Source organism: Pseudophryne corroboree, chromosome 3 (genome assembly GCF_028390025.1).
Source record: "Pseudophryne corroboree isolate aPseCor3 chromosome 3, aPseCor3.hap2, whole genome shotgun sequence".
Taxonomy (NCBI): Eukaryota; Metazoa; Chordata; class Amphibia; order Anura; family Myobatrachidae; genus Pseudophryne; species Pseudophryne corroboree.
Genome location: NC_086446.1, coordinates 220709266 through 220731701, shown reverse-complemented (window position 1 = coordinate 220731701; position 22436 = coordinate 220709266). Strand labels below are relative to the sequence as shown.

The following is a 22436-nucleotide window of genomic DNA, read 5'->3' as shown; positions in this document are numbered from 1 at the left end:
TGTATAATTATATCCTCTTCTTTGTAAATACATCCATTCCATGATGGTCTATACTCCATAACTTAGTTTTCCTTCCATACCCACAATGCACATAGTTATTCTACCATCCTATTGGTTATCGGTTGCCATGGAGATGACACGTCCACCGTTATATATACACAGTTCTGAAGACTACCGCTGCTCAGAGCCTATACATCATTTCCTCTCTATGAATAGCATTGCAGGAGGGCGGCATCAAGCTCCCATGGGTACCATTTCTCAAAGTCACGATACGTCACTTCCTGGTTGTCAACCGCAAACAGGAAAAGGTTGTCAAGTGTATGGAACGCAAACCCTCTTAACCACGATGTCAGGTCCGCAGACAAACTTTAATGCTTCTTATAACAATTAGTAGCATATGTGTCGTTGATTCGAATGCACATTCAACATAAGCGGGCATAAATAAAAACTATATTAGTAACCACATATATATAAAATAATTATAACTAAAATTCTAAACATACGATATGTATAGACATATTGGAGCCCCATTACTATGATGGGACCCTTATGTTCCAATATTCTAAATATAGTTCCCATATTATTTATCAATGCATAATAGAGGTTAACCAAAAAATACAGAAATTACAGAAACCATTTGGTTTCAAATTCAACATTAAGTCCCTTGGGAGCAAGGGCTCTTACTTCATAAATACTTCTCATCTCTTCTTTAGCTAGGATCTCTTCTCTATTATTAGTTCTCCAATTAGATTTCACCACCTTTATACCACAAAAACCAATCATATGCTTAATGTCGCACTTATGTTTTTCTTTAAAATGCAGTGATACATTGTGGGTTTGTAGACCCTTTTTGAAGTTACGTACATGCTGTGCCAAGCGAGTTTTAAGCATTCGAGATGTTTTAGCAATATACTGCAATTTAGAATCACATTCTAACAAGTCCTTTGTGTTACACGTGATAAAATCACTTATGACATGGGTTTTCCCTGTCTGGAAGGATGTATATTCCGTGATTTTGCTCGCTTTACTAGTGCATATACGGCACATATGACACATCCCGCATCTATAAAAGCCTTTAGACTTGTTCCTAGTCAACATCTTAGTTTCTAATCATATTATATTTTAGGTTACGTGTCTTTCTATATACGAACCTAGGATAATCTAAAATAAAAGGTTTCAACAGTGGGCCATTCCTTAATATCCCCCAATGTTAATTGATGATGCCTTCTATCTGCTTATGTTGACTATTAAAACCAGTAATAAATGAAATAATTTAATGATTTACTGTTTTCTCCGTTTCTCTCCCTTTAGCACACTCATCCTATCCAATTTGTAAGCATCTTCTCTTGCCTTATTGATGACTTCTTTATTATACCCTTTTGCTATAAACTGATTACGAAGGATGTCAGCCTGTTCCTGATAATTATTATGGTCCATACAGTTTCTCCTAATCTGTTGAAACTGACTCATAGGGATGCTACATAGCCAGTTATCATGATGATTACTATTGTGTTCAATAAATGAATTGCAGTCGGTGGGTTTAATGAAATTATTTGTCTTAATAACCCCATCCTCCATATATATGCTCAAGTCCAAAAAATCCACCTGACTGGAACTAATATTAAAGGTGAGTATAATGTTATCTTTATTAGAGTTCAAGTATTTGCAATACAAGTCTAAAGATGATATGTCCCCTCTCCATACAAACAAAATATCATCTATATAGTTGCTCCAGGACCCCAGACTAGCACCAAACTCATGTCCGCTCCACACATATTTCTCCTTCCAGTGCACCATGAATAAGTTTGCATAGCTTGGGGCCAGTCTGGTGCCCATAGCTGTACCCCTAAGTTGAAGATAAAAGTTATCATCAAACAAAAAAAAAATATTCTGGAGGATGAGAGAGATACCCTCCAAAACAAATTGAATCTTGTTCTCCACCATCTCACTACATCTCAAAAAGGCTTCTGTGTCCCTCAGACCCGTGTCGTGGTCGATAATTGTGTACAATGATGACACATCTGCTGTGACCAAGAGATAGTCCTCTCCCCATTGGATGTCATTAACTTTATTAATAGTGGCTATAATATCCTATAAGTAGGATAGTGTAGACTTAACATATGGCTGTAGGAGGTGGTCAATATATAAAGACAAATTAGATAGACAGGAATTAGTACCTGCTACAATGGGCCGACCAGGAGGTTTTTCTTTACATTTATGAATTTTAGGTAAAACATAAATAACAGGAATAGATGGATTATCAATAATAATAAATAAACGTTCTTCATCAGTTATAATTCTCTTTAAAAAGTTTCAAATTTCTTTGTAATGTTAACACTGGGATTACCTCTTAACTTCTTATATGTAATTTTGTCCAATAGATGTCTCATAATTTCTTCATTATAGTCCTCTACATTCATCACCACTACCCCTCCCCCCTTATCAGTGGGTTTTATTACCATATTTTTATTTTTACTCAGAGATCTTATAGCATCCTGTATCATATAGTGTGTATCCACCATTAGGAGAATCCTTAATTACAATCACAAAGCTCTAGAGGGAGAAAAATATCCCCTATAGAATATTTTGAATAGCATCTCTCTGTAAGTTGTTGGTGGCAGTGTATTGAGTGATCAGGAGAGGGGTACTGTAGTTAAAATCTGAGAGAGCTTAATGTGAGAAATTGGTCCTTCTGATATTCACAAGGGAAAATGTGTGCATATGAGGGAATAATAGAGGGAGATGGCTTTCTGATGTGTTGTGTCAGACAATAAATGCATTATCTACTGTAGCATGATGTAGAATGCATGAGAGAGTAGTAACTGTGGACTCAGTCAACACCTTTAAGAATGGGTTAGATAAATTCCTATTGGATAAAGATATTCAGGGTTATGGTGCGTAGGTACACATTATAGTTAAGTTAACTAGTCCTAACATAAAAATAACTAGTCCTATAATAAGACTGCATAGGAGACCACAATAGGTTGAACTCAATGGACAATTGTCTTTTTTTTAACCTTAGTTACTATGTTACTATGTTACTATGATAACCCAATCAGAGAGGGAGAGAGTTAATCAAATGGTCAAAATGCTGGGCCTGGGGGAAGGAAAGAGGTACTTGCCAGAGACCCAAGCAAAGCTCAGAGGTTTATGAGTCACATGTTCTATTAACTATCTAATAGAAGATAAACCTGCAGTCGACCACATCAAAAATGGAAGGCAGCATGACCTCTCTGAAAATTAGGATTGTCCAGAAGAGAGAGAAACAACAAGGAGGAAGTATTCAACCACCACATTTTTTTCAGTTTGAAACACACTGCCCTCATGGTCATTATTAGGGAATTATTTATAATCAGTGGCAGGATCACTTTTTGTGCAATCTTCAGAAACACACAGGTTGAGGTCAGATAGCAACTGTTGTTCTAAACTAAAATGAGCATACAGATTTTAAGAAAATAGCCAATCTTTAATATAACAACAAACACATAGCCGGCTTTAGGAATAGGCAACTAGGCAAATGCCTAGGGGGCATACATTACAAGCTTATTGCCGGGTCAGCTAAACTGCGGGCAGTGGTGGGACCTGAACGGTAAAGCTTGTTAATGTTCCTCTCCCCAACAGGCTCCCCTCTTCTTTCTTCACCTCTCATTTCCCTCTCTCCTCCAAATTCCACCCCATTCGTGGCACTGCCGACCACCCCCATCATCTGCACAGGCTTCCCTCTCTTCTCCATCACTGCTCCAAACTCACCCCCCATGTAAAGCACCCCTGACCCTCCCTGCCCTACACAGGCTCCCCTCTCCTCTCTTCCCTCACTGCTCCAAACTTTTCCCCTCCATTTGTTGCACCCCTGACCCGTCATCTCCCACAGAGGCTCCACACTACTCTCTGTTCCTTTACAACTCCAACCCTCTACCAATGTGCGGTTCCCCCTCCCCCTTACCCGCACAGGTTCCCCTCTTCTCTCTCCCATTACAGCCTGTGGCGTAACTACCATAGGTGCAAGTGATGCAATTGCTACATGGCCAGTGATATAGCTGCTATGCAGCCCGGGAAGCGTGCAGAGCCTGCCGCTACCCTGCACCAAGTTACACCACAGCACACAGGCTTTCCTACTATCACTGCCACATCTGGTGACATTTATTTTAATTATTTGCTGATAGGCCTAATCTCCACTCCTTGCATAACAGGCAGCCCTGCTCTGAGTCCCTGCCAGTACTCCGCCATGATCAGGGCCAGTCTGACCAACCGCTCAGTGGGGGATTTTCAAAATGTGCAGCATGATGTCATGTATTCTTTGAAATACGAGCATGCATAGAGATATACTGAAGTAGCTGGTGATGAGGAGTCAGGAGCCTGGATGGATGGATGGATGGATGGATGGACATACAGATGCCAACTTCAGACACTCTGGATATGGACATGTTGGGGTTGTCTGGGCATTACTGTGTGAGGCATAATGTGGCACAATGGGCATTACTGTGTGGGGTGTAATGTGGTGAATTGGGCATTACTGTGTGGAGTACAATTTGGCACAATTGGCATTACTAGACAGACAGTTGAGCTGGAGTTGGACCATCTGGAAAGTGAAAAAATCATATCCAAGGTGGATTGGAGCCCTTGGGCAACTCCAGTAGTTCCAATTGTAAAATAAAAATGGCACAGTAAAGCTGTCCTGGAATTTCAAGGTCACCATAAATCCAGTATTGCCAACAGATAACCTGTTACTAAAAATTGAAGATCGTGTATCTTTGCAAATCTGGCTGGAGGACAGAAGTTTAGCAAGATTGACCTAGCTGATGCGTGTCTACAAATGGAGATAGAGGACGATTCAAAGGTGTTGCTCACCATTAACACACACAAAGGACTTTACAGGTACAATCAGTTATTTGGCATTGCTTCTGCCTCTGCACTTTGGCAATGAGCCATGGACCAAGTGTTACAAGGGGTTCCTGATACCCAGTGCTATCTGGATGACATTATTGTGACAGATTCGTCTGATGCAGAACACCTCCAAAATCTTAAACTGGTGTTGCAGCAGCTTGAACAATATGGGCTCAGAGTCAAAAGAGACAAGTGTGAGTTCTTCATGGCCTCTGTCACACACTGTGGGCACACGATTGATGCAAATGGACTGCACAAATGTCAAGAAAAAGTGGAAGTTGTGTTAAAGGCTCCCCTGTCAATAGACGTGTCCCATCTTGGCTCTATTCTTAGGGTTCATTAACTATTACCACAGATTCTTGCCTAACTTAGCCACAGTTATGCATCCATTACATCAGTTGCTCCAGCAGGGTCAGAAATGTCTATGGTCTACAGAATGTGAGCATGCTTTCACAAAGGCAAAGGACATGATAACATCAGCCACGTGTTAACCCACTACGACCCCTCACTTCCTGTTAGAGTGGCCTATGATGCCTCATCTAATGGCTTTGAAGCTGTCATGTCACATACTATGCCAAATGGACCGGAGTGTCAAATAGCTTTTGCATCTCAGGCATTATCCAGTGCTGAATGTAACTATGCACAGATTGACAGATAAGCCTTAAGCCTGGTTTGGGGAGTTAAATGAATCAATCAGTATTTATATGGCAAGAAATTCACACTTGTGACTGACCATCAACCTCTTTTGTCCATCTTTAACCCTCACAAGGGTATTCCTGTCACGGCAGCTGCAAGGATGCAGCGCTGGGCCCTGTTCTTAGGTGGACATTGCTATACTATAGAATTCAAGCGGACTGCACAATATGCCAACACAGACGGGTTGTCTCGACTGCCTTTTTACAGACTGCCCCATTGCCACAGACAACCGAGGAATCGTGGAATGTTTTCACAAAGACACAAGTGGAATGTCTTCCCATAACTGCCATTATGATCAGATGTGAGACTGCTTGGGACCCTATCCTGGCTCAAGTTCTCACAGCCACACAAAAAGGGTTTGTTGTGCCTGTGCATCGGCAGCTGGCCCCTTACTTTCATCGGAGGCGTGAGAAGACAGTTGAAACAGGCTGCCTCCATAGGGGTTGTGGACCATCGTGCCTGTCAAGCTGCATGCAAGAGTTTTAGAGAAGCTCCATGTGGGCCATTTCAACGTGGTCAAAATGAAACCACTTGCCAAGCGTTTTGCATGGTTGCCAGGCTTGGATCAACAGTTGGAGGATCTGGCCAGAGAATGTTCCGGGTGCCAATCTATTCAAAATATGCCTGCTTCAGCACCATTGCATCCATTGGAGTGGCCATCCACTCCATGGCAGCGTATACATGTGGACTTTGCGGGACCATTTCTAGGGTCCATGTTCCTGGTGGTGGTGGATGCCTGTTCCAAATGGCCTGAAATTTTTACAGTTACTTCTACTACAGCTGCACACATGGTGGAAGTGTTGAGGAATATTTTTTCCAGAACAAGGGTACCAGAGCAGTTGGTCAGTGACAACGGCCCTCAGTTTACCACTGAAGAGTTCCAGACTTTCCTGAAGAACAACGGAATTCGTCATATTACCTCCACCCCATATCACCCGGCTACAAATGGACTGGTTGAATGCTTCATACAAACTTGAAAGCAAGCTTGCCAAGCCATGCGCACAGACAGGGGCACTTTACAACACAAGCTCTCCAATTTCTTATTTGCCAACAGGAAATCGGTTCATGCCACAACGAATCAAACCCCAGCTATGCTGTTCCTGGGCAGGAACCTCAGGTCTCGACTGGATTTGATCAAACTGAATATTTGTGGACAGATTTGTGATCAGCAACTAAAGCAATCTCTAAGTTCAGGTGCGAGTTTTGTCTGTAGGCCAGACTGTGTGGGCTTGTAACTATCGTGGGGAACAGAAGTGGGCACTTGCAACAGTTAAACCATATAAATGCCCACTGTCATATATAGTGAAAATTGACTCGGGGGTACTGTGACACAGGCCCCTGGATCATCTACGTGACCATAATAGATCACCTACACTTGATGGAGAAAAACCTTCTGCATAAACTCCAGTGTCATTACCTGCACCGGTAGACACAGCAGATTGTTCAGATGGCCTGTCCAGAGTTGCACAATTGTTCCATCCCCATGATATTGTTGAAGTGAACACTGACACAGTAAAGTCCACAAACATCTTAAGTGCTCCTGCTCCAAGTTTACAGGTCATTCATGAGGACCGCCGCTATCCTTCTCGTGTAAGACATGCGCCACAAAGACTGGACTTGTAAGGTGGGTTTAGAGGCATTTATCTACATGGGGAGGGAACTGTTAGATATTGGAATCTGGCTATGTCAGATTCACATTTCTGTGCATTCTGTGTTATACTTGCAGTACCATGGTTCACCACTGTTTTGTTGTTCAGTGCTATTGTGCAGCTTGCTGCAAAAGTGTGTTGCTTTATGTTTGTTTTCAGTTAAGTAAAGTTGGAAGCAGCATGCTGATATCAGCTCCTGGTCTCCATGTCTGTTTGTGTTAATGAGCACTTACACAGACACAACAGGTATTTTACCGGGTGTCAGGATTCTAGCATCGGTCTGTTGACTGCATCCCCAAGTTATAGCTCTGTGGATGAGTATTGCTATGGGTGTGTGATTAAGGCTATTTCTTGCTGCTGTTGTGTACTGCACTGCTGGGTGATAGATGCTGTGCTGGGAGAGGGGTAATGGGTCCTAATCGGAAGTAGAGCATCAAATTTGTTAGAGTCAGCTTTGGACAAATATCTGGTTGATTATAAATGGATAAATGAGGAAAGTTGATGCCCCCTTCTGATTTTATATTTTGTAGAATGTTAAGGCTTTTTGGTTTGTTGCCATTCCAAATGAAATGATGTATGGTGGAGCTAATGGAATGTTTGTCCCTAGATGTCAACAAAAGGGGCAGTACTTATAAGGGGTATAAAAGCTTCAGAAAGGACATCATCTTAATCAGTTGGGCTAGTCCCAAAAAACATAGTTGCAGGTTCTGCCATTGTCTAAGTTCTGATGTAACTGTGTTAATCATCTTGGTCACATTTAATGAATATTGCAAGTTGAGATTTTCAGGGAGTCTGATACCCAGGTAAGGGAAATTTTATTCATAACCTTAGTAAGACACTTTTGAGGGTTGGAGAAGAAAAGTAGGAAGTCATGTACAACTATTTCAGGGAGCAAAGGCCAATAGGGATGACTTGGAGTCCAAGCGTACCGCCACACTTGCAGGCCTGGTCTCTCTTATCCAGATTTGTCACTCTATGACTCAGAGCTACTAGCTACGCCCAGCATTAGCAAATGAGTCATAGAGTCACAGCTCTGGACAAATATATAGGAGATTAATTTAAATCTAATATACCTCATTGATTTAAATTTAATATACACAATCCATACCTCCCAACATGGCCTATTCCAGGAGGGATAAAATGCTCTCTACATGGACTTCCCTCTTATTTAATGATTGCAATCACCACTGTTGAAATACCTTTCTTATCAGTTAAATAGTTCAACACAGGTGATGCCCAGCAGTGCAAGTGGTACGGGTGGGTATGGCGTACCCTTAAGAATTTAGCCGTTGGTACGCTGTTCCCACTGCTACCCCGCAACCGCTCCCTACCTCCACTGCTGCTCACCCGCGCCGCTGCTGCTTGAGGGGAGGAGAGTGCAGCATGCGCCTCTCCTACCCCTCAGTGTCTACTTTCAATCCGGCACCGGCGTGAGCCAATCAGAGCTCGTGGACTGGCAGCCAAGGCTCCTAATTGGCTGCCGCAATGCGAGCTTTGATTGGCTCATGGATTGGCGCCTAATTGGAGGTAGACACCTGCACTGCCGCTGGTGACTGAGGGGTAGGAGAGGCGCATGCTGTGCTCTCCTCCCCTAACACACAGGACAGTAGCAGTGCGGTAAGCATAAGGGGAAGGGGGGCACTGTGAGGACATGTGTACCTGGCACTGGGGGCATATCTGGCACTGCAGGGACATGTGTATCTGGCACTGGGGGCATCTCTGTATCTGGCAATGGGGGCATATCTGGCACTGGGGGCATCTCTTTATCTGGCACTGGGGGCATATCTGGCACTGTGGGGGCATATCTGGCACTATGGGGGCATTTCTGTACCTGACACTGGGGGGACATGTGTATCTGGCACTGGGGGCATTTCTGTATCTGGCACTGGGGGCATATCTGGCACTGTGGGGGCATTTCTGTATCTGGCACTGGGGGGACATGTGTATCTGGCACTGGGGGCATATCTGGCACTGTGGGGACATGTGTATCTGGCACTGGGGGAATTTCTGTATCTGGCACTGGGGGCATATATGTATCTGGCACTGGGTGCATATCTGGCACTGTGTGGGCATTTCTGTATCTGGCAGTGGGGGGAAATGTGTATCTGACACAGTGAGGGCATTTGTATATTATATCTGGCACTATGAGGCAATGTATATCTGGCATTCTGGGGGCATTTGTGTATCTTTCACTGTGGAGCAATGTGTATCTGGCGCTGTGGGACAATGTATATCTGGCACCCTGGGGGCATTTGTGTATCTGGCACTGTGGGGCAATGTATATCTGGCACTCTGGATGCATTTGTGTATCTGGCACTGTGGGGCAATGTGCATATGGCACTGTGGGGCAACGTATATCTGGCACTGTGGGGCAATGTATATCTGCCATTGTGGGGCAACATGTATCTGGCACTATTGGGGTCATATGTGTATCTGCTCCCCATATGCGTATCATGCCCCCATTTTCATTGGGCACGCCCCATGTGACATTTGGCCACACCCATTTTTTGGCGCGCGCACATAGTTCCTGTTTGACATTTTTTCTACTTGAGTTGCACCACTGGTGACGCCAATCATATTTTAGAGGCAAGACCAGGTAGAGAGCATTTTGTCCCTCCTGGAATAGGTCATGTTTGGAGGGATGCACAATCAAATATACACACCCCTTCCCGTGGGCCCCCCTGTTTTACGTATCCCGGCCTCCCCAAGGCTTAATCCAGCCCTGGGTCTGTAATACTCCCCACTTATACAATCAAGGCAAGAGATTTTGTTGAGTTTCAGGAACTGAGTAATCAGTCGAACCTCCTCCTCGCTGATTTCAGCATTAAGAAGATCCCTCAGCTGGGCAGTCAAGTTTGGGAGCACAGCCTCAGAGAGAAAGGAACAAGATAGTTGAAGGTTAACAGGTGTTGTCTTGTCTTGTATTGGTATAAAAAAAGAGTTATGGGAGTGAAATTGGGCAGCGATATCAGAGGGGGATACTATATTATTACTAGATTGTTTAATTCTTGGTACAGGTCGAGTAACCGTTAATCAAAATATTCAGTTTTTCAGAAGCAGCCGGCATCATGATGTCACTGGAGTCCGCGGCCAATCACAGACAGGTGGGGTAGTGACTTTGCAGCCATTCCCTCACCGTCACTACTTCCAGGACTCGCCGCCGACATGCAGACCCACCGCGGACCCCTGGGACCTGTCCAGATTTTAAGTATTCTGCTATCTGGAAAAATCCAATATTCACAATGCTCCTGGTCGTGAGCATTCCGGATATGGGATACTCGACCTGTATACAGTATAATGTTTCCTATATTGTTGATACACTATATAAAACAACAATTTGCTAGCCCTGCCCAAAGAATGTATTTTTGGTATAATCAACTTTCCTCTGAGCTACTTTCGAAAGGAAGGCCTCAAGAAGTTGTTTATGATACATCTATGTGGACTTATTAGATGGAATTGGGTCTTCTAAGTAGGTATAATAGGATTCCAACAACCTACTGTGAAAGTTGTGCAGATTCTCCTTATAGGCCTTATTCAGCACGGGTTGGAGATGCGTTGCGTTCACATTCTCCCAACCCATGCTGTAGTGCGCATGCGAATCGGTGGCACTATACATGCATGGGCTGTCATACTGCGTCGCATCCTGGAAGGCTTGGCATGTCATAGATTCAAAGATTTAGCCATTCTTTGTGATTTTTGTGATTGTAAGTATAGTGGGCAGGCTAGGGTTAGGGCTGGAGGGTTTTTAGGTTTAGGCACCACCCTGGGGGAATAGTTTTAGGCACCACTGGGGGGAGATTAAGGTTAAGCAAACTGTGTTTATGTTCCGCAAAGTGTCTGGCAATGGGCTGTTCAGAACTCTTACCATTAATTGCTGCCCTAATCGATGTTCTATGTAAGGCCATCCATTCTCTAAAGTAACGGATGGTCTTACCCATATAACAGAGTCCGTACGCCCATTTCACCAGATAAACAACAAAGGAACTGATACAAGTCAACGCAAAACGTATGTCATAACAACCAGTATGGATGAAAAAGTACTTTCCAACCAACACATGTCGGCACGTTGTACAGTTCATGATCTATAACATCCACCAGGTTTCCTTTGGATTGTAGTATACTCAGTAATATCCGAAAGTACTGCCAAGTACCTGAGATTTTTGCCTCGCTTCAAGCATGATTGAATTTTAGCATGTTTTAGGGTTTTCAAATCCTTTTCTTCCTGTATAATTGGCCATAGGGAGTTTATTGTTCCTACAATAATGTCATCCGATGTACAGGTATTAAATCTCTTTGTCCAATGTAATTTATTGTCAGATTTTTTTCTCTGTTGATTTCATCAATAATTCAGATCTAGATATTTTATCCACTTTCTTTCTTTCTAGCTAGCTGTAACATTTTATTGGAATAACCTCATTGTGTAAACTTCTTACTAGGGATGGCCATCGACCATCAATGGTTCTAAATCATTAATGGTCAATGACCGATGTCAAATACTTTTACCATTGATGGCAGAGAACCAGATGGTTTCCCACCATCGATGGTTTAGTGCTACTGAATGTTTAATTTTTTTTCCTCATAGTGTCAGGGCATGGAGCTAAGCCCCGCCCCCTGACACCCATGAAGCCACACCCCCGGGCTCTGACTGGCCACATTACAGTTAACAGTAATGCAGGGGGACCATTGATGGGTAAAACCATGGATGGTTCCTTTACAGATGGTTTTACACCATCGAGGTTATCCATCAATGGTACCATTGATGGTGACTATCGATGGATAACCTACCGATGGCCATCCCTACTTCTTACTCATGCTAAACAGATCACGAGATAATCTTTCCTCATCTCTTGTAACACGTTTAACTCTTAGTAACTGGGAAAAAGGGATTCCCATTTTTGTAACAGGTTGATAATGGTTTGAAGCCAAAAGTAAGGTATTCCTGTCTGTGGGCCTAAAATGGATGGCTGTTTTGAATTTGTGGTGCTCCCTTGAAATAGTCGCATCCAAGAATAAAACATTTTTTTTAAATTCATAGTGAATGTACACTTAAACGGACAATCTTTTCCATTTATCACTTCCATCAAATTAATAAAGTGATCATATTCACCACCCCAGAAAAATAGCACATCATCTATATAGCGAGTATAGAACATTATATTATCTCTAACTTCCCTGCTAAAAAAAGAAGTTCTGTTCAATTTGGAACATTAAACAATTAGCATAGGCTGGTGCCATGGGCAATCCCATCGCACATTTATGGGGATATCCAATTAGCCCCGGTAATTTACTTTAATTGGATATCCCCCCTAGTGCATTGTAAGAAATAATGTCCATCAAAATAAAAATTATTTCTGTACAATACATGTTCCAATAAACTCAAGAAGAAAAATAGATCCGGACATTTATATAAGATGTTATTCTCCAGTAGTTTGTGTACCGCTATAATACCACACTAGTGGAGAATGTTTGTGTACATGCTAGTAATGTCCAATGTGCACATCAACAATCGTGTAAGAAGATCATCCATGTGCTGTAATTTATTTAAAAGGGTGGTAGAGCCTTTAAAGAAGTCACTTGAGCTGTACACATGGTTGTATATAATAATCTAGATATTCAATAACATTACTAGACAAGGAGCCTCTCGCCGATATAATCGGACGTCCTCTGGTAGATTATTTCAATCTTTGTGTAGTTTGGGAAGGCTATACACTAACAGCACTTTCAGATACTCAATCTTTAAGAAGGTGCTCACAACAGCAGCGATGACATAATTGAGCACTGCCGTATCTGGAATCTGGTCAAGTTCCTTCTTGAATCTATCAGTAGAAATTCTGTCTAATTTAGGATATACTATCAAATCCAAAAGTTGTCTATCCAATTCATCTTTGTACTGGGTCATATCCTGAATAACAATTCCTCCACCTTTATCTGCAGGGCAGATTACCACATCACGGTAGGTGGAAGGTTTTTTGAGCTTTCCATTCATTGGGGGTCATTCCGAGTTGATCACTAGCTGCCGTTGTTCGCAGCGCAGCGCTCAAGCTAAAAATCAACATTTCTGTGCATGCGTATGCACCGCAATGCGCAAGCACGTCGTATGGGTACAATAAGCATCGTGGGTTTGCACAGAGTCTAACAAACATTCCAGTCGCACGGCCAAACGCAGGAAGATTGACATGAAGTGGGCGTTTCCGGGTGTGAACTGACCGTTTTCAGGGAGTGCTTAGAAAAACACAGGTGTGGCAGAAAAAATGCAGACGTGGCTGGGCGTTCCCTGGGCGGGTGTGTGACCTCAAAAGCCGTCCCTCCATTGTTAGAAACAACGCACACGGAGAGTAACTACAAGGCTGGTCTAGTTTTGCACAAAATGATTTTGCAGGCGCTCTGCTGCACAAGCATTTGCACTTCTGCAAAGCAAAAATACACTCCCTGGTGGGCGGTGACAATGCGTTTTCACGGCTGCTAAAAGTAGCCAGCGTGCGATCAACTCAGAATGACCCCCATTGTGAGTAAAAAAAAAATTCTGAGGTGCTTGTGTTTTAGATTTATACATAACTTGAGCATCTAGAGCTTCATACAACTTTGAACAGCACTATTATGTGAGGCTAAAACCCTTATTCAAAACTGCCATCTCTGTTGTTGTGAGGATGCATGTAGATAGGTTGAACACTAAATTCACGTCTTCTGACCTCGTCCTTTTGTAATGGCCCCACTTGCATTGGCCTCTTCTCCTTGTTCTCTTCCTCTTCGCCTGCGACCTGCATGGGTATTCACCTGCATGGGTATTCACTTGCATTGGCCTCTTCTCCTTGTTCTCTTCCTCTTCGCCTGCGACCTGCATGGGTATTCACTGCATGGGTATTCACTGCATGGGTATTCACTGCATGGGTATTCATGGGTATTCACCCTAAAGGGGGCTTAACACTCATGCTGGAGGTTCCAGCTCTCTACCTGGTATTGAACTATGTGGTACCCATACCTAGCCACAGTTTCTATTATCATTGTACTGGAGCTGGGGCTTTGGCACATGCAGGAGATCCTCTACTTGGCCTCATCTGATCTTGCCATCTCACCACCTCCCATGGCTTCCAGATATGCACAGCCCCCAAGATCTTCATGGGAATTGGCTCTACAGGGCTCTGCCCAGTTGTTTGCTTTTTTGCTTTACTTAAATAAATCTGGCCTTATCTGCATCAGTCAAATTCATGTAAAGGGCCCTACACATTTGACGATGCGCCGCCGAGGTGCCCGACGGCCGAAACGGCCGACGAGCGACCCGGCGGCGGGGGGGCAGTGACGGGGGGAGTGAAGTTTCTTCACTCCCCCCGTCACGCGGCTGCATTGAAGTGTAGGCAAATATGGACGAGATCGTCCATATTGGCCTGCATGCACAGCCGACGGGAGACCAGCGATGAACGAGCGCGGGGCCGCGCATCGTTCATCGCTGGAGTCTCCACACTGAAAGATATGAACGAGTTCTCGTTCATTTATGAACGAGATCGTTCATATCTTTCAGAAAATCGGCCAGTGTGTAGGGCCTATAAGAGTAATGCACCAATTGTCAATTCTCTGGACCAGAGTGAATATTGCCTTACTGTATTGCCACATATTACAGGATGTACTGCACTGTAACAAATGTTAACCTTGGCCTTTGTAGCAGCATTTGTATAAAGTTGCAGATGAAACACCGGCAAAAGAAGCAGGACATTTCACATTATTATGTTCATTATTCCTTATTATTTATGACTACTTTTCACAACAAAAGTCATTCGCTGAGTAGGTTGGAAAGTATGTATGGACAGGGTTGGACTGGCCCACATGGGTACAGGGGATCTCCCTGGTAGGCCTCAATGCCTGAGGCCACACCTTCTCTAGGAATCAGATTCCAGACTGTGCACTTGAATTATACATTATGCATATGTTACATTATACTGTACTGCACAGGACTTTGGTGTATTTTCTACACAGCATTGCTGTAACTAATCTGGTATATTACCATACATGCACTAGCAGTATTTTCTATTTATATTTATCAAGGTCCCCAGACCATGCTCTCTATAATGATTAGCAAACCTCTGTGGCGACTCGCCACACCCCCTCTGGAGAATGGCCACACCCCTAAACATGATTCCCTAACAATGCATTCCCCCAGTAGGCCCTTTATGCCAGAGTCCGGTGCTGTGTATGGATGAGGTATACATTCTGCTTGCATTGTACTGAGTGTCAGGTAAATTTGGTGGTGATATAGAGGGATGAAGCTGTAGGTATTATTTGAAGTAATAAACAGCTGCGGCACATATTATCTTTACTTCTCTGTGGATGAGGTAGGCCCTAAAATGGACATCATTGTGAAATATTTTAGCTTTGGTTAATAATGATGTTGAATGTGGCAGATATGAGGATACAACTTTAAAGTACAATATAATGGAATTAGTTTATTTAATTTAAATGATCCTGCTTACATAATGGCTGTCTTTTAAAGACAAGGGAACAATGGGCCTAATTCAGGTTTGTTAGCAAACCACAAAAGTAAGCAATTGGGCAAACCATGTGCACTGCAGGTGGGGGAGATGTACCATGGGCAGAGAGAGTTAGATTTGGGTGGGGTGTGTTCAAACTGAAATCTGAATTGCAGTGTAGAAATAAAGCAGCCAGTATTTACCCTGCACAGAAACAATATAACCCACCCAAATCTAAATCTCTCTGCACATGTTACATCTGCCCCACATGCAGTGCCCATTAGTGTGCTTTTTTTTGGGTTTGTATATACAGTATCAAAGTAAGTCTAAAATAAAAAGTTGTTTCCCTTAGGCTAGTTTTTCTGTACCGCTTTCTCCCACCTCCATCATTACTCACTATGGGGGAGATATCTCAAAGCTTAAAGAAATATAAAGTGAAGACAGATAATGTACCAATCAGTTTCTGTCATAGACTCAGTCTGTAACATGAGAGTTAGGAGCTGATTGGTTGGCACTTTCTCTCAGCTTTATCTCTCTACAAGCTTTGATACATCTCCCCTTATGACTCTAACCCCACTGCGTGCCATCTGTATAAATTCAATGCATTGATACAATTCATACAGTACATAATTGAACCAATAGTAAATGTTTATAATGTGTAAGTTAATTATTAATATACTAAATTAGGAGGATTTAAACAACAACGTGGAGCCCCCATATGGTCTGTCTATAACTACAGAAATGTATAAGATTATAAACTTGCAATTCTACTCCTGTTATACCCTGTAATATCTTCTTATGTAATGAACTTTCTTGAAAATACTAGTGCAGTAGAATACAGTAAACATAGGTACGCTGTCACAATGTGATTTACAGAAACACAAACACTTTATAAGTTAATCAGGGGAATGCATTTAATAAGTGAAATAGAACATGATCAGGATATATTAAGCTGTTCTCATCAATACAGACAAAAATAACAGCAAATTTTCTCCATTTATACATATTTGAGGTACAATATTGTGGAAGAACTTTGCCATGATCTTCACTTCTTGACACCCCCAAATCCTCCCCCAATTCCTCCCTGACTACCGAATGCGCCTTGTCCTTTGCCTTGTTGCTGGCAGGGGTCAGCACATGGATCTAGATAAGAAACAAACACAAAATCCATTATTTAGCAAATGGGATGTGCAGCATTAGCACAAGCATCAGTTTTCCATCAACTCCAGGGACAATTCAGATTTGTATGATATTTTGGACAAGAGAAGACGTATAGTCTATAAGGCTATGCACAGGCTTAATTAATGTAGACAATAATAAGAAAAAAGTATATTCATTCAGAAACCAGCCTTAGGATTCACATTGGAGAGGCAAAATGCCATTACCCGTCTATATCTGAGCCGGAGGTGCACCTGTAAGCATTATACAGTATCTAGAGAAAAGGGAGAGGAGAATGACCACAAGACGGTCATCTACCAAAGAAGGCTTACTTTGTGGCGCACTCTTTTGTTTAAGTCGAATATGTAATGGTTATAAGATTAAAACTTAACATTTATTGAATATTTTTATAATATTGTGACCAAAGTCAGACATAAACAACATATATCGGTCAATATTGACCTACAATAATCCCAGAAAAGGGGATTTGTATCACTGTGTAATGAAAATATGTATAAGCGGTTAGGGTTCACTGATATAAATATTGATATCAGGTTAGAATTCCTTTTGTATATAGCCACACTTATACTACAACAGTGAGAAATGTAGAACAAAAAGTGAAAATGTAATATAGAACAATTTTTATCGGGTTGTTATACACTTTAAGAGATCCTTCCAAGTGAATCACTGGGTCTCTATTTAATTACCCGATAAGCGGTCCTCGTTATCTCAGCTGATGCACTCCTCCTTTAATTAGGTGAAATGGAGAGTAATGTCCTCTAAGAAGGCAGGAGTAGTGGGTATTAATTAAATCACAATAAGTGATAATTACCAACACACCGTAAAGCCTTAGAGTATTGATCAAGTCACTAGATTATGATGCAGCATCCCAGATATAAGTCGTAGATGTGAATGCACCATGATCATCATTCCCAAATGATATAAACGTTTATCAGTATGGACACTGTGTTCTTTTTGCCTGTATGTACTTTAAAACAATATTATGCAAACAAGTGTCACAGTGGTAGATGACTGATAGTGGAGACAGAGGGCTAGTAAAAGTCAGTGCCAATCAGATCACTGGCAACAATGTAATACCCTCTAAAGATATTTAGACATTTATCAGCATAAACACTGTAACCTTTTGTTTAAATGTATCAGCCTATATAAAATCAGTCCCTGATTGAGTCAGGCTGCAAAAGTACAATACAAAAAAAACACACAAGTCAGTGATCCACACGGCATACATATAGGTGACATGAACTAAAGTCTGGGCACTCATTAGTAATACATAAATGTATGCATATTATAATAACCATAGATATAAAAGGCAAACGTATATCTAAATTTCTTTGAGAAGATAAAGGTATCCCAGCAACTACCGGTCAGTTCCCCTTTCTGCTGTCGTCCCATATGCATTAAATCAGTGAATGGGAACGATGAGAGTTCGGGTAACACCAGTTGCTGGGACAGAAGGAAGAAGTGCGAGTTGCTTCTGCTGTCCACAAGCCGGACTCCACTCCCCTGTTGTGTCGCCACAGTGCAGAGGCAGCGGGAGACCTTTCGTGGATGAGAGAGCCGCTCTGAGTCGCATAGAGAGCGGGTGTGTATCACCATTAGTGTATGCACGCTGAGTGCGGAGAACCGCTCACGTGACCAGACGCCGGGTCGGGTTTGAGGATTCCACGCTCCCGGAAACTGTATGCGTCTGGTTTGCCGATCGATGACGTACGTTTCACTACAGGCTTGTTCACATCGGTGACACCGATGTGAACAAGCCTGTAGTGAAACGTACGTCATCGATCGGCAAACCAGACGCATACAGTTTCCGGGAGCGTGGAATCCTCAAACCCGACCCGGCGTCTGGTCACGTGAGCGGTTCTCCGCACTCAGCGTGCATACACTAATGGTGATACACACCCACTCTCTATGCGACACAGAGCGGCTCTCTCATCCACGAACCGGTAGTTGCTGGGATACCTTTATCTTCTCAAAGAAATTTAGATATACGTTTGCCTTTTATATCTATGGTTATTATAATATGCATACATTTATGGATTACTAATGAGTGCCCAGACTTTAGTTCATGTCACCTATATGTATGCCGTGTGGATCACTGACTTGTGTGTTTTTTTTGTATTGTACTTTTGCAGCCTGACTCAATCAGGGACTGATTTTATATAGGCTGATACATTTAAACAAAAGGTTACAGTGTTTATGCTGATAAATGTCTAAATATCTTTAGAGGGTATTACATTGTTGCCAGTGATCTGATTGGCACTGACTTTTACTAGCCCTCTGTCTCCACTATCAGTCATCTACCACTGTGACACATGTTTGCATAATATTGTTTTAAAGTACATACAGGCAAAAAGAACACAGTGTCCATACTGATAAACATTTATATCATTTGGGAATGATGATCATGGTGCATTCACATCTACGACTTATATCTGGGATGCTGCATCATAATCTAGTGACTTGATCAATACTCTAAGGCTTTACGGTGTGTTGGTAATTATCACTTATTGTGATTTAATTAATACCCACTACTCCTGCCTTCTTAGAGGACATTACTCTCCATTTCACCTAATTAAAGGAGGAGTGCATCAGCTGAGATAATGAGGACCGCTAATCGGGTAATTAAATAGAGACCCAGTGATTCACTTGGAAGGATCTCTTAAAGTGTATAACAACCCGATAAAAATTGTTCTATATTACATTTTCACTTTTTGTTCTACATTTCTCACTGTTGTAGTATAAGTGTGGCTATATACAAAAGGAATTCTAACCTGATATCAATATTTATATCAGTGAACCCTAACCGCTTATACATATTTTCATTACACAGTGATACGAATCCCCTTTTCTGGGATTATTGTAGGTCAATATTGACCGATATATGTTGTTTATGTCTGACTTTGGTCACAATATTATAAAAATATTCAATAAATGTTAAGTTTTAATCTTATAACCATTACATATTCGACTTAAACAAAAGAGTGCGCCACAAAGTAAGCCTTCTTTGGTAGATGACCGTCTTGTGGTCATTCTCCTCTCCCTTTTTTCTAGATATTGTATGATATTTTGTCAATGACAATTTCTCTGTTGTGAACAGCACAGAGGTAACACGCAGTAAACAAGAATTAGATAGCTTTCTTACTGTATTAACCTGAAGTGATTTAAAAACAGCAAGACAATAGCGTTTACCCTCATATGTCTCTGTGTACAATGCCAGCTGTAACTGCTGCTCTGACTGTGCTGTGTCACTGGCTTGTCCAAAAATAGGTAAATGTTACCCTTATTTTATATATGTATGTATATATATTTTTTTTTATTTTTTATTTTTTTATTTATCTGTAATGTGATATATAACCAATTGAATAAAAAAATATTATGTTAAATAAAATAAGGTCACTTCAGTTAGGCTATACAGTATATCTTTTATGGGCAAATGGACTTCATTTTCTATAGTAATGGCTGTTGCAGGGTGCACGTTTAAATGCTATGTTTTATAAGGAGTGACCATTTTATCCCTTTCACCTGGGACGCTCACCTGGGATGCTCATGGCTTTCACAGGTTCTGTGGCTGATTTAAACCAGCTGAAATGTAGGCTTGAAGTCAGCCAGCCACAGAACCTGTGTTATCCATGAGCATCCCAGGTAAAAGGGATAATATGGTCACTCTATTTTATAAAGTCTGAGTAGTTAGTCAATGTTAGTCAATGGCAAACACTTTTTCTCTGCAAAGTGAGATTAATTCAACTCTAAAAATTCTAAATTTCTCTTATGTGATAATAGTATGCCACTTATGCAGTATCATAGTATAGTGTAATTCTGGATGCAATAATGCATCTTGACACCACAATAAATAAAAATACTTTAATACTATTGATCCAGTTGTTAAGTTAATATAAATACAAGATAGATTTTCGCCATTGCTACAGGCAGTGTATGCAATAGAGAGGGAGTAGAAAGACTGGATAGACATTCTCCTATTTACTAAGAAACATTGCCCCTGTTGTGTTACATTGGGTAAAGCAAATATACTGTATAATGGGGCTTATTCAGGTTTGTTAGCAAACCAAAAAAGCATAGTAATGGGCAAAACCACGTGCACTGCAGGTGAGGCAGATCTAATCTCTCTGCACGTTATCTCTGCCCCACCTGCAGTGCAACATGGTTTTGCCCATTAGTGTGCTTTTTTGGTTTGCTAACAAACCTGAATAAGGCCCAATGTAATTCAATAATTTTAACCAGTGTAGATTTCGCTCTGTCATCTTGAAATGTGCATATTTCATATCATAGAGGTAATAATGACAGTTTTATGAGGAAATAATTGGCACACCTTGACGTAATCTAATACTGCCTGATTTTCTACATAATTTTCCATCCTGAGCTTGGGGTTCTATGTTTACTGACATAGATTTATGTGTAGACTGGAATTTGGGGGAATATTCTAAAGAATCATCTACACATGAGCTCTAAGTGATGGATATTCATGAAAGCATATGTCCTTACCTTGGCACACAGGCTGGGGGCATTGTGGTGGGGGGCATGGATCCTGGCATACTGGTGCTGGAGCACAGGCTAAAAGAGGTAAATATAACAATATCAGACAGGAATTTTTCTACAGTGTTTCATTGATCACAGTTAAACAACATTTGTTATACATTTGTTAAAATAATGATCAGTTGCATAGTTCTGTTTAATACAATCATTAAATCAGTATTTAAACAGCATACTGTAGTTGTGGCTAATAGGAGACAAGACAAGACATGGCTGCATAATAAAATATAACATGGCACTACGCAACGAGGCAGATAGTTATTTCACTTTGATTACAGAGATAAAAAACAATGCCTAATTCTCTAGGACTCTTATCAAAGTTCCCTGCAGTGTATAGCATCTATAAATCTCTGTAGCCTTTATACTAAGCTGATACTTACGATCTTTGCATTGTGCTGCACCCTTTGCTGACATGGTTGTCTCTGTTGGATGAGTTTGTCTGGTGAAATAAGGTTATAATAGAGAGATAATACAGAGCAGTAACATGATGCTGTTTATATACAAAAAAATATTGCCATGCCCTAATTGAGCAACACTTCCCAAACATAAGTAAACCAATAGGATGCCTAATTGATTACCTAAGTATTATTTAATGTCTATAATTTTCATATCATTTGTGGGAGGTGCAGTCTGTCTGAAGAATGTAATGTAAATCATTTTTTATTATTTACATATATAGTACACGATTTGGGATGTAGTTATGTAACTGGCATACCCAACCCCATGAATCATTTTCACATTTTTTCTAAACATCTAAATATTTACAATTCTTTAATACAATAAATACATATATTTACATATTGGGTGGCATAACTATAGGGGGTGCAGGTAATGCAACTGCTATGGGGCCCAGCTGCTTGGGGGGCCCCGAGGCTCAGCAAGCAATCCCACTGCACTTGGATTTTTTTTTTTCAATTAGTAGCGCAGAACGCCGGGTTTGGAGTTTGGAAATTTACTACCTAGTGGGTGTGTGGGGGGGAAGAGGAGAGGTAAGGCCATGATCAGTGTGTGCCAGGAGACA

The 22436-nt window shown here is 41.6% G+C and overlaps 1 long non-coding RNA gene across 1 annotated transcript; it reads right to left on the bottom strand.

Annotated features, from left to right (window-relative positions):
- Positions 1-16594: 16594 nt before the first annotated feature.
- On the bottom strand, positions 16595-21873 carry LOC135057615 (uncharacterized). The gene is made up of 3 exons (XR_010244244.1): positions 21796-21873; positions 21368-21436; positions 16595-16831 (listed from the first exon to the last, which is right to left on the bottom strand). It is a non-coding gene; the product is annotated as an uncharacterized LOC135057615 (long non-coding RNA).
- Positions 21874-22436: the final 563 nt, after the last annotated feature.